The sequence below is a fragment of the Pinus tabuliformis genome, chromosome 9 (genome assembly GCF_031772625.1).
Source record: "Pinus tabuliformis cultivar Carrire ecotype Pingquan chromosome 9, CPIR1, whole genome shotgun sequence".
Taxonomy (NCBI): domain Eukaryota; kingdom Viridiplantae; phylum Streptophyta; class Pinopsida; order Pinales; family Pinaceae; genus Pinus; species Pinus tabuliformis.
The window spans coordinates 1,807,496,308-1,807,507,606 of NC_142307.1; positions in this window are offsets into that span (position 1 = coordinate 1,807,496,308).

The window sequence follows — 11,299 nt, forward strand, 5'->3', positions numbered from 1 at the left end:
AAAATTCACCATATCACAACCCAAAGCCCTAAAAATGCATTGTGTACTATGGTTGCTTGGTCAAAACTACATTGGACATGGGACAAGTCGCCATGAAGATATGAAAGGATATCAAAGACCAATTTTTTGGGAAAAGAGAAGGTATTAAACAAGAGCATTTATTGTATGATTTGATTAGGCAAAATCTAAATCTCTCGTCAATTTTATAGAAACACATAACGACAATTTCTAATAAAAGTTTTCGGATATGCATTACTCAGACCTTGCCATTAATGGAAATGGGAAAAACTAGTGTCACAGCCACTTATTATTATTTAATTTGGTTAAATGAGAACCTAATCATTTATTAGAAACAATAAGAGTTTTTTTAACTAAAAACATAAAGTGCTACTACGAGGCGAGGACTTGTCTGAAAATTCTACATTTGTATTAGCGAGGTGGATCGACTTTAATTTTTCATATAAACAAATTTACACATTCATTTTTATTATAAAGAAAAATAACTCATAATTAAAGAAATATTCAAAAAAAACCTATGCTTAATTTTTAAAGCACAATGTCTCACAAATAATAGTGTTTCAAGAATATGAAATTTACCATTTTGGAAGCGAGCCCGCGCTAATCACTCTAAGAGACATATATCTACAATCACATGTATGATTCTTGTCTGTCATTTCTAAGAGGGGAGCCTCTCAAAATATATAAATAAATAAATATATATATATATATATATATATATATATATATATATATATATATATATATATATATATATATATATATATATATGCTGCTAAAAGTTAATAGAGAAGACGTTCTGACCACTGAATCAACCTGAGCCGAACATATTTACACCTGGCAATCCCCCGTTATATGTACTTTCAGAAGGGAAAATACATGTATAGTTTATGGTTGTCATTTTCAAAAGGGGAACTCATGCCAAACATGAGAAGCTTAAAAAAAGGCATATACTGATAAAAGTATTTTTTATATCGATAAAAGTTAACCGAGAAGGAGATTTGACCAGTAAATCAATCTGAATGGAACATATTTACAGCTGGTACTCTCCGTTTGGAAATAATAAAGGAATGTGAATAGTTGACATGTTAATGAATTTCACAGAGCTCACATGCTCGGATGACATAAGAAACTGTTCACACTGAATCTCACATCGACTGAAGAAGGGGCTATAAATTAGCCCAACACTCAAAGAATTCAGAGTAGTACGCCAGCTTGACGCGTTGCGCTGTTGGGGAGGTGATTAGCTCACTGTAGCTCCAGTCAACTGTACGCCGACAAAGTACAATGTAATCATGATTTAATAAGAGGAGCCCTGACACAACCAATCATCGTTTAAAAAAATGAATTTAAAATAATTCAATAAAATAAATTATTTTTAAATATAAAGTTAACATTATACCTGCTATTGTAATTTTTTGGTCAAAGTAGAAAAATTAACAGTCAACACATTTGCGAATGTGTTATATCCTGCCACGACAGGAATAATAAGTGAACTGAGTTACATTGAGAGGAACCACAAATAGTTGACACTTCTAAAATTTTCTGTAATGTAAAATCATTTTGATAGAAATGTGATATTTCTATCTATGAGTGTATATCAACCACATTAAATTATATGGTTGTGTTAGTTGATAATTGATGTGTGGAAGACGGTGTGAGCACTCGGAAAGTCGGACGCGGGAATGAAGCAAGAAAATAACCAGGGTTTCGATCGATCACAGAGGTAGTCCTCCATGAAAGGACGCATAGGAGGGAGCTCCACTCCCTCCTACAAGCAGGCTGTGGTTAGCAGGGGAAAAAAACCAATGGAAAATGATAGAGAGCCTTCAGAAGGAAAAGATAGAAGCAATGAAGAAGAGCAGGAGGGAACTAAGTCAAGGGAGCACAATGATGCATTGGAAAATGTGGAAGAAATCAAGGAACAAAGCACTAAAGACAAAGCACACATGGGACCATGCAAACCCAAAGCGGCGGTAATTCCCAGAGTCATTTTAAATGATCCAGCGCTGCAGGTGCACAGGGATCACATGCAAACATATGCAATCATTTGTAAATTCATGGGGTTGTGGCCCACTGAAAAAGCATTACAAATGTGGATTAAATACCACTGGAAACCAAAAGGCAGCATTGACCTACATCTTGGGTCCAAGGGATTTTTCACTGTAGTTTTTGCAAACATTGAAGACAAAGATAGAGTGTTTGAAGGAGGGCCTTACTTTTATGCTGCTGCAGGCCTCTATATGCAACCTTGGATTATGAACTTTGTTCCGGAACGTGAAACTTTTACTTCAGTCCCAGTCTAGGTAAGACTCTACTCTCTACCTCTTGATTACTGGCAAAAAGAATCTCTATTAGCCATAGGAAATAAGTTACTGCATTTTGTCAAAGTTTTTTAGGCTACTAGAAGGGGAAAGTACACTTCCTTCGCTAGAATATGTGTGGAGATGGATCTCTCTGGAGCATTGCCGGATGAGGTTATTTTAGAAGTGTTTGATGAGGAATGGATACAAACAGTAGATTATGAACACATTCCATTCAGATGTCGCAAATGTCACGAGCATGGACATCTGGTCAGAGACTGCCCTCTCAGTAAGCTAGAGAACAAAAGCAAAGCTGATATAATGAAGGATCCAGAAAGCTTCTTCAAGGTAGAACACAAAGGAAAAGGGGGAAAAAGGGGACTAAGAACAAGCAAAGCCACAGGGAAGCATGTTAACCAGAACATGTTCGAAGCCCTCGAAGCCGACGAAGGTCCTACAGATACTGATAAATCAAAAGGAGGAAGCCCAGTGGAGGAGGAGAAAGAAGAAGAAAGTGAGCAAACACAAGAAAATGAAAAAATGAAAAAACTTATGATAAGTAATGCTGAACAGGCGATGGATCTTGACATGACCCAAAGTGAGATGGTTATGGAGGACCATGAACTCTAGGAAATTCTTGAGAAAGAGAACCTATATTTAGAAGGTTTCTTGAATCAAGGAACCAAAGAAGGGCTAGATTCATTACCTATAGAGGAGTTCAATAGGGTTCAACAGCTGTTTTTATGGAGGACCCAAACTAAAGGGTTGGACAGACTAAATCACAAAGATAGACAAGGCAACAAATGGGTGAAGACGATGAAAAATATAGCAGGACTAGCACCCAGAATCCCAGGAAAGAAGAGAGGCAGAAAAAAGTAGAATGAGCTATTGATGGAATGTGGAAAGCTAATGATAGATTCAGGTAAGATGAAAGACCTATCTAGTTATTCCTTTACTAATCTTTAATTATGAAGTTCACTTCTTGGAATATTAGAGGTCTAGGTTGTAAAAGGAAACAAAGGTTACTGAGTAATAGAATGAAACAAGCATCTCTGGATGTGATTTTCATACAGGAGACCAAGTGTTCCATTCAGAATATAAGAGATATCCATAGTAAATGGCTCAATAGATTTGAGTTTTTGGAAGTCAAAGCAGATAATACAGTAGGAGGTATTCTCACTCTGTGGAATCCACAAAGGATTGACTTAATAGATGTGGAGGCATCTAGGGATTATTTATCTATAGTAATTCAACCAGTAGGAGATAAGGAAATCCATCTGGTTACAAATGTTTATGGCCCATAGAGAATGGATGATAAACTAAGGCTTCTAAACGCTCTGAAGACTCTCAGAAATAGACATGTAGGAATACCCTGGATCTTAGGGGGTGATTTCAACATGATTAAATCACTTACGGAAAAAAAAGGGGGAAATAGAATTCTAGGCAAAGACTCTGTGGCTTTTCAAACCTTTATTGATAAAATGAAGCTGGTGGATATTGAAATGCATAATGGAATCTTCACCTGGAACAATAAAAGAGGAGGAGAGTCTCAAGTAGCTTCCAAATTAGACAGATTCATAATCTCAAATGATCTTATGCTCAATGACAAGGAAATGGTAGCAGGAGTGCTACCCTTTGGTGGTTCAGATCACTGGCTGATACAACTGGAGGTGCAGGGCATTGGTAACCCCAGGAACAAACCTTTTAGATTTGAAAATATCTGGCTTTCCCACCCAAATTTCATCAGCAATGTAACCAGGTGGTGGGCAGAGGATATAAACATTCAGGGTACCAAAATGTTTATCCTACAAAAAAGATTAAAACATATCAAGCTACAGTTTAAGGACTGGAACAAGACTGAATTTGGTAATATCTTTGAAGGAAAAGAATGATTGAAGGCAGACAACATGAACTTAACCAAGCCCTTATTAAAGAAGGCCATGACAAAGCATGACATGATCAAGCTACGAGATATCAACAACAATGGGAGAATATATGCAGTCAAGAGGAAACATTTTGGAGACAAAAATCTAGAGTCCAATGGCTAAAATAAGGTGAACACAACACCATATTTTTTCACAAATCCACCATGGAAAATAGAGCAAATAATAGAATTTCTTTTATTAAGGATAAAAGAGGAAATAATCTCAATTCTCATGAAGGAATAGAGGCAGTGCTAGTCCAGCACTTTAGAAACATAGCTCAGGAAACTAGTTATGACAGAAAACACTACATCCAGGAATTCACTAAGAACATACCTAGGATAGTTTCCAGAGAGGATAATGTTAACCTTTACAGGCTTGTGACGAAAGAGGAGGTAAGTGGGGTTCTCAAAGAAATGCAGAATGGCAAGGCGCCAGGCCTGGATGGTTTCAATGTCGATTTCTTCAAAGCTTGCTGGAATATTGTCAAACAGGACATTCTGCAGGTAGTGGAAGATTCCAGGAGACACAGAACCATTTTGAAAGCTCTGAATTCCTCCTTCATAGCCCTGATCCCTAAACAGGATCAGGCTCAAACCCCTGATAGATTCAGACCTATAGCTCTATGCAATGTTGTTTACAAGATAATATCAAAGGTGGTTGCAAACAGGCTCAAACCCCTCTTACCTTTACTAGTTTCAGGGGAACAATCTGGATATGTGGAAGGAAGGAAAATTCTTAATAACATCATCCAAGGTCATGAAGTGGTGCACTCTCTTACTAGTAAGAGAAAAGCTAGAATGATCATGCAACTAGATATAGCCAAAGCTTATGATAAACTGAATTGGAACTATATCAGGAAGGTTCTTATTGCTTTCAGGTTTGATCACAATTCGGTAAGATGGATCTTGCCTTTGATTACTTCTTCTAGTTTTTTAATTCTAGTCAATGGCTCTCCTTCGGAGACTTTTACCCCTTCTAGGGGCCTTAGGCAGGGTGACCCTCTCTCTCCCTTTCTCTTCATTCTCATGACGGAAGGACTAGGCAGAGCCATCAAGTATGCAAAAGCAGTCGTAATATTAGGGGTATACAACTCTTTGACAATGGATAGGCCTTAACCCATCAACAATTTGTTGATGATACCATGTTGCAGGGAATACCCACAATCAAAGAAGCTCTTGCCTACAAACAAATCCTCGAGGACTTTGCCATGGCCTCTGGCTTGGAAGTTAATCTTTCCAAATCTAAGATTTTTTCTTGAATAGTAATATTGCTATTTAGAGGAACATTTCTAGAATTCTGGGCTTCCAAAGAGACTCTCTCCCCTTGAAATACCCGGGGGTTCCTTTAACTGCAAAACTGTTACACAAGAGTATTTGGGAGCCAATTATTAGTAAGCTGCAAGAAAAGACTAGGAAATGGACAATGAGATCATTAAACTTGGCTAGCAGGTTGGTCCTCACAAAGGCTTTGCTTCAATCAATCCCAATCTTTATGCTTTCAGCCATCCCTGCCCCTAAAGGAATTTTGCATCAAATGAGAAACATACAAAGAGAATTTCTTTGGGGCAAGGGGGAATAAAAGAAGAAATGGGCCTTAGTTGCATGGGATAAAATATGCAAACCAAAAAACCACAAGGGTCTTGGATTGGATGATCTTGAGATTCTTTGTAAGGTTCTAGGTGGAAAACTATGGTGGCGATGGATAAAGGAATCAGAAGCACAATGGGCTATCACTTGGAAAGAAAAATATGAAAGTGCTTGGCCTGATAATGAACGCATAAGGATGGATGGGAGTATAAGAGGATCTCATATTTGGAACAAAGCTTGGGATAATAGAATATTAATTCAAGACCATAGCTTCTGGGAAATTAGAGAGGGAGACTTAGCCTTATTCTGGGAGTATAGATGGCAACAAGGACCTATTCTCTTACAGGAGGACCTAAAAGTAGATACTGATACTAAGGAGCTCAACCAAGTAAGGGATTTTTGGGATCAAACTAATAGTTCAGGGAAATGGAGAAAATGGAGAAAACTAGACCTCCGAAATGACAGTCATCTAAAAACCAAGGCCGAAAGACTAATGAAAATGTTGGAGCAAAGGAAAATTCTAGTTTCTAGGGGGCATGACCAGCTGAGATGGGGCAGCAACAATGAGGGGAACTTCAATCTCAAAGAGGCTAAACTCATACTCCTTGAACTTGATCCCCATGCTCCTAACAGGATTTGGAAAAACCTTTGGAAGCATCAGGGTTGGATGAAAATTAAACTCTTTCTGTGGCTGGTTCTGCAAAGGAAAATCCTGACCTGGGATAATATTAGGAAAAGGGGATTCCTAGGGCCTTCTAGATGCCAACTCTGTGAAGCCCAAGAGGAGACCATGGAACACCTTCTCAACAATTGCATTTTCACCTCCAGATTATGGGATTCTTTTGCAGCTATCTTCCAACAATCTGACAGAGATATGGGATGTCTTTTCAATACTCTCACCAAATGGAGAAAGAACTTTTCAGATAATGAAGTTCTTGGTTCTGCATGGGCTCTTACACCAAGTTTCATAATTTAGAATGTTTGGAAAGAAAGGAACAACAGGATCTTCAAGAATGTTAAAAATTCTTCCCAGAATATCTATTATCTGATCCTAAAATAGATTAAATAAACGGTTAGTACTACCATTCGAAATCTTCCCTTGAATCCCCCTTCGGCCACAGACTAGAGGATTCTCTGCCAGCTAGATTTGTAGGGACTTGTTCCTTAGGGCTTAGTAAGGAAAGGTTCTATGGTGGACCCTGAGCTAGACTTTTGGCATCCTCCCCCTAAGGGCTTTCTCAAATTCAACATCGATGGGGCTTCCAAAGGTAATCCGGGCAAGGCAGGCCATGGAGGGGTGTTAAGAGATGACAGGGAGATATTCTATTTATCTTTCATGGCCACTTAGGAAAAACCACCAACAACATGGCGGAGTTAATGGCCATGGAACAATGTCTTGAGTTCCTGGTTCAGGAAAATTGTCAAAACACAATCATTGAAGTTGACTCTGAGCTCGTCATCAACTCTGCCAAAAGAATAAGCTGGGGACCAAGACTAGAAAAAGCCTCTTCAAATTGGAGGCTAATTCAAGTCTTCCAACGGATTCATAATCATCTACAGAGCCTGCGAACAGTCAAATTTGCACATGTGCGAAGAAAGGCCAACAAACTAGCAGATTTACTAGCCAATCAAGGAGTGGTCTGCACAGATAATAGGGCAGTGATGAATTGGCGAGAGTTCCCTAAAAATAGACTAAAAACTGATTGTCAAAAACAAGCAATGAAGACAATACAGTGTTCCTTAAGAGAGCAATGGAGACGGGTATAGTTAACCAGCAGGGGTTCGATCAGAGGCATGCTCACAATGGGGTCTTTTGATAACGGTTCAGAAAAGTTAACTGAAGACTCCTAGATTAATGGGTGCACAAAAATTTACAGTTGTATTGACAAGGATAAAAGAGCTTCAGGGGTTGTAGGAAGGAATGCACTGAAAGCTTCGCACATCGGGTCAAGGAGGATCGACGATGCAAACAATCGAGAGCAGATGGAACTTGATGACCATGAAACCAGAGATTCTCTTTTCCGACGGTTTTCTGTTGATCGTTGCCCGCACAAGTGGGAAGCAGTATTTTGTCTTTAGGAGCGATCCCAGTCAAGGAGCTCCACGTGGCAGTGGGGACGGGAGGAAAACCACCCTTATGGCACGCTAACTTCCATTAAAGTTGGCGGGTGTGATATCCATCTCCACCGTCGGATCTCATAAGGCGTTTCAATGGTTCAGATTGATCGGGCAGGTTTGCAGACACTTGCGGTTAATGGTGAGCAGATTTTTATCGCGGGATGGGTCTACAGCCGTCAGATCATTTGGACAAGTCCAACGGTCGAGATTAAAAGAGGAAGGCCAGGTTTGGCGGAGAAGGAGTTCCCCGGGGGACAAGAGGTTCTTCGTTCGGGCAAAAGAACCCAAATTTAAGAATTCGGGCGGGTTTACGACCTTTTCTTGCATTTAAACATATGTTATTTTTGGATCCTACTCCAAATTCATATATTCTTCTTCGAAGAAATGTAAAGTTCGAAGATAGGGGTAGAGTATAGTTGTTTTGAAGTTTCCCTTCATTCTCAGAGCATGGGAATTTTGATGTATTCTATGTACTTTATTTTGTGATTAATGAATTAGAAGGTCCGACTCTTGCATTAGCAAAAAAAGATAATTGATGTGTGTGGTCGATTTGTTGACTATGGTTGAAGAAGGTTGACTATTTGTTCATTATGGTTGACAAGGTTTATTCAAGCTGAAAAGGGTTACGAAAAGTTGACCATGGTCAACCATCAATGTAATAATGTATTAATGTTGATGCTACATTAATGTTAATGTTAATGTTACATTAGTTGATAATTGTTTACCATTGTTTACAATGGTTGATATTACATTAATCTTAGTGCTAGCATTGATATTACATGAATGGTTAAAGTGGGTTGACAATGTTGAGCATGGTTGGCCCTAGTTGACCATGATTACTAATAATTATGATGGTTGACCTTAGTTGATCATTAATAAAATTATTACCATGGTTAACCAAAGATTAAGGGGAAGATTATGGTTGATCTTGATTCACCATGGTTGAATAATGGTAGAAATTGTTGATTGTGGATGAAAATGGTTGACTGAGTTTGACCATGGTCAACCATAAATATAACAATGTATTTATGATACATTAGTCTAACAATGTAACATTAATGTTATCAATTGTTATGTTATTACATTACTTTTGACCATGGTTGGTGTTACATTAATGTTACATTAATTTTACAAAATGGGTTTCACTAATGGTTGAAGAGGGTTGATGAGGTTGACCATTGTTGAAGAGGGTTGACCAAGTACATTGTTGTTGACTTTGTTGTTTTTCATTCACTATGGTTAACCATGGATGAATATGTTAAACAATTTTGGAGAATATGATTGACCTACTTAAATATGGTAGACCAAGATAACTATAGTTCACAAGCACTATCATTGGTTTTGATTGTCATATTGCAACATGGATGTTCAATGCATGGTAATGTCACTATTTTGGTTTATCAAAATAGTGACATCAACATTTGTTTGTCCCATTATGATGTCAATGTTTTTATCGCCATATTGTAATAAAGATATTTCTTTGATGCAATGTAATATAATTTTTTTAGTTTCTCAAAATACAATATTAATTTTTGTTCATCAAATTGCAACATCAATTTACATTCAACACATAGTGACAACAACATTTGTTTGTCACTTATAATGTCAATGTCTTTATTGTTACATTGTAGCATAGCATTTTATTTGTCACATTGTGATGTCAAATTTTATTACTTTATTTCAACATTGAACTTTATTAATTGCTAAATGTTATTTGGGCAATTATTTAACTAAATATTACTATGCTTTACCATGTTTATTGTTGCTAATGCTTTTTTTTATCATAGCTAACCAAGTTTGAAGATGGGCGAACATGACTGCTCTACTAGATTATGGTTGACTAGGGTTGACCAAAATGACTACTCAATTTGTGTTTGTTACAATGTGATATTGGTTTATATTTGACACAAAATGACATCAATATTGTTTGTCACTAAATTAAAATTTCTATTTTCCATTTTATTAATGTATATTCTTTTCTATTTTATCTAGTTTTGAATTGTAATATCAATGTTGGTTTCTCACATAAATAATTAAAAAAACACATCTATATTTATTTCAATTTTCATTCTTTAAACACCAAATTTGTATATCTAAATATTTAACTTTATAACATGACTGAACTTAGATAGTGATTATATATATATATATATATATATATATATATATATATATATATATATATATATATTCATAACATTTTTAGACTACATTAAAATTTAAATACAAAAAACTTACTATCATTAAACACATTTATATTTTGTAGTTATTTAATAATTATTTAAAGTTTATAAATACAAAAAAGCAAATTTAAATTGTGTAGTTATTCCATAATTATTTAAAGCTCACAATGAAAATATATGAATTATTTTAATTTTAAGTAATTACATATTTTGTTAATATTATTACTTTGAAATCTAAACAGTCAATCTCAATCATAATATTACATCATTAATTAAATTAATTAATTAATTAAAAAAAATTATACAATTAAATATATGAATTATTTTAATTTTAAGTAATTACATATTTTGTTAATATTATTACTTTGAAATCTAAACAGTCAATCTCAATCATAATATTACATCATTAATTAAATTAATTAATTAATTAAAAAAAATTATACAATTATTTTATTAAAAAAGCTGTAATATAAAATTGATTTATTATGAAATACATGCCTAACAACTTCAATGTAAAATTATGCAATAATAATCTTAATGCAATATTAAATCATATAAATGCATCCCGGTTTATAAAAACATTTAAATATGGTCTTTTCGCATATTTAAATTCATAATAGAAATATAACATAATCATATATAGAATTAACTCATCAATTTAATATAACTGAAACACATTTCCTCTCATCATAGGTTTTTTAATCACCTATTGATTGACTCGGTTGATTACTAAAATTCTCGTTTGGAACATGAAGTATAGAGCATAACAAGTTTGGTTCTTCTCATGTGATGAGTTTCTTATGGAAAAAGTGAGAATAGTAGATGCATAGAGGCATCTTTGCATATAGAAATATATTACAATTATAAGATGTGAATAAAAATGCGTCCTATAATTACCGTTATAGCTTTATTTGTATGCTTTAAATCCATTATATCCTTCTCGGTGTTGTTGGTTTGTTTTTAAATTTAATGCTATCATCCTTTTTATTAAAAAAATATGCGAATATCATTGTTTAAAACTTGAGCAAACTAAATTTTTGTACGATTACTTTTATTGGTGTCACCTTCCAAAAATATAGAAGAATAATCCCTTCAGTATTTTCTGAGTTAGAGTTCAAAGGAATATATTAATTGCTTTTCAATATGTTCTCCACTAAACATTAACC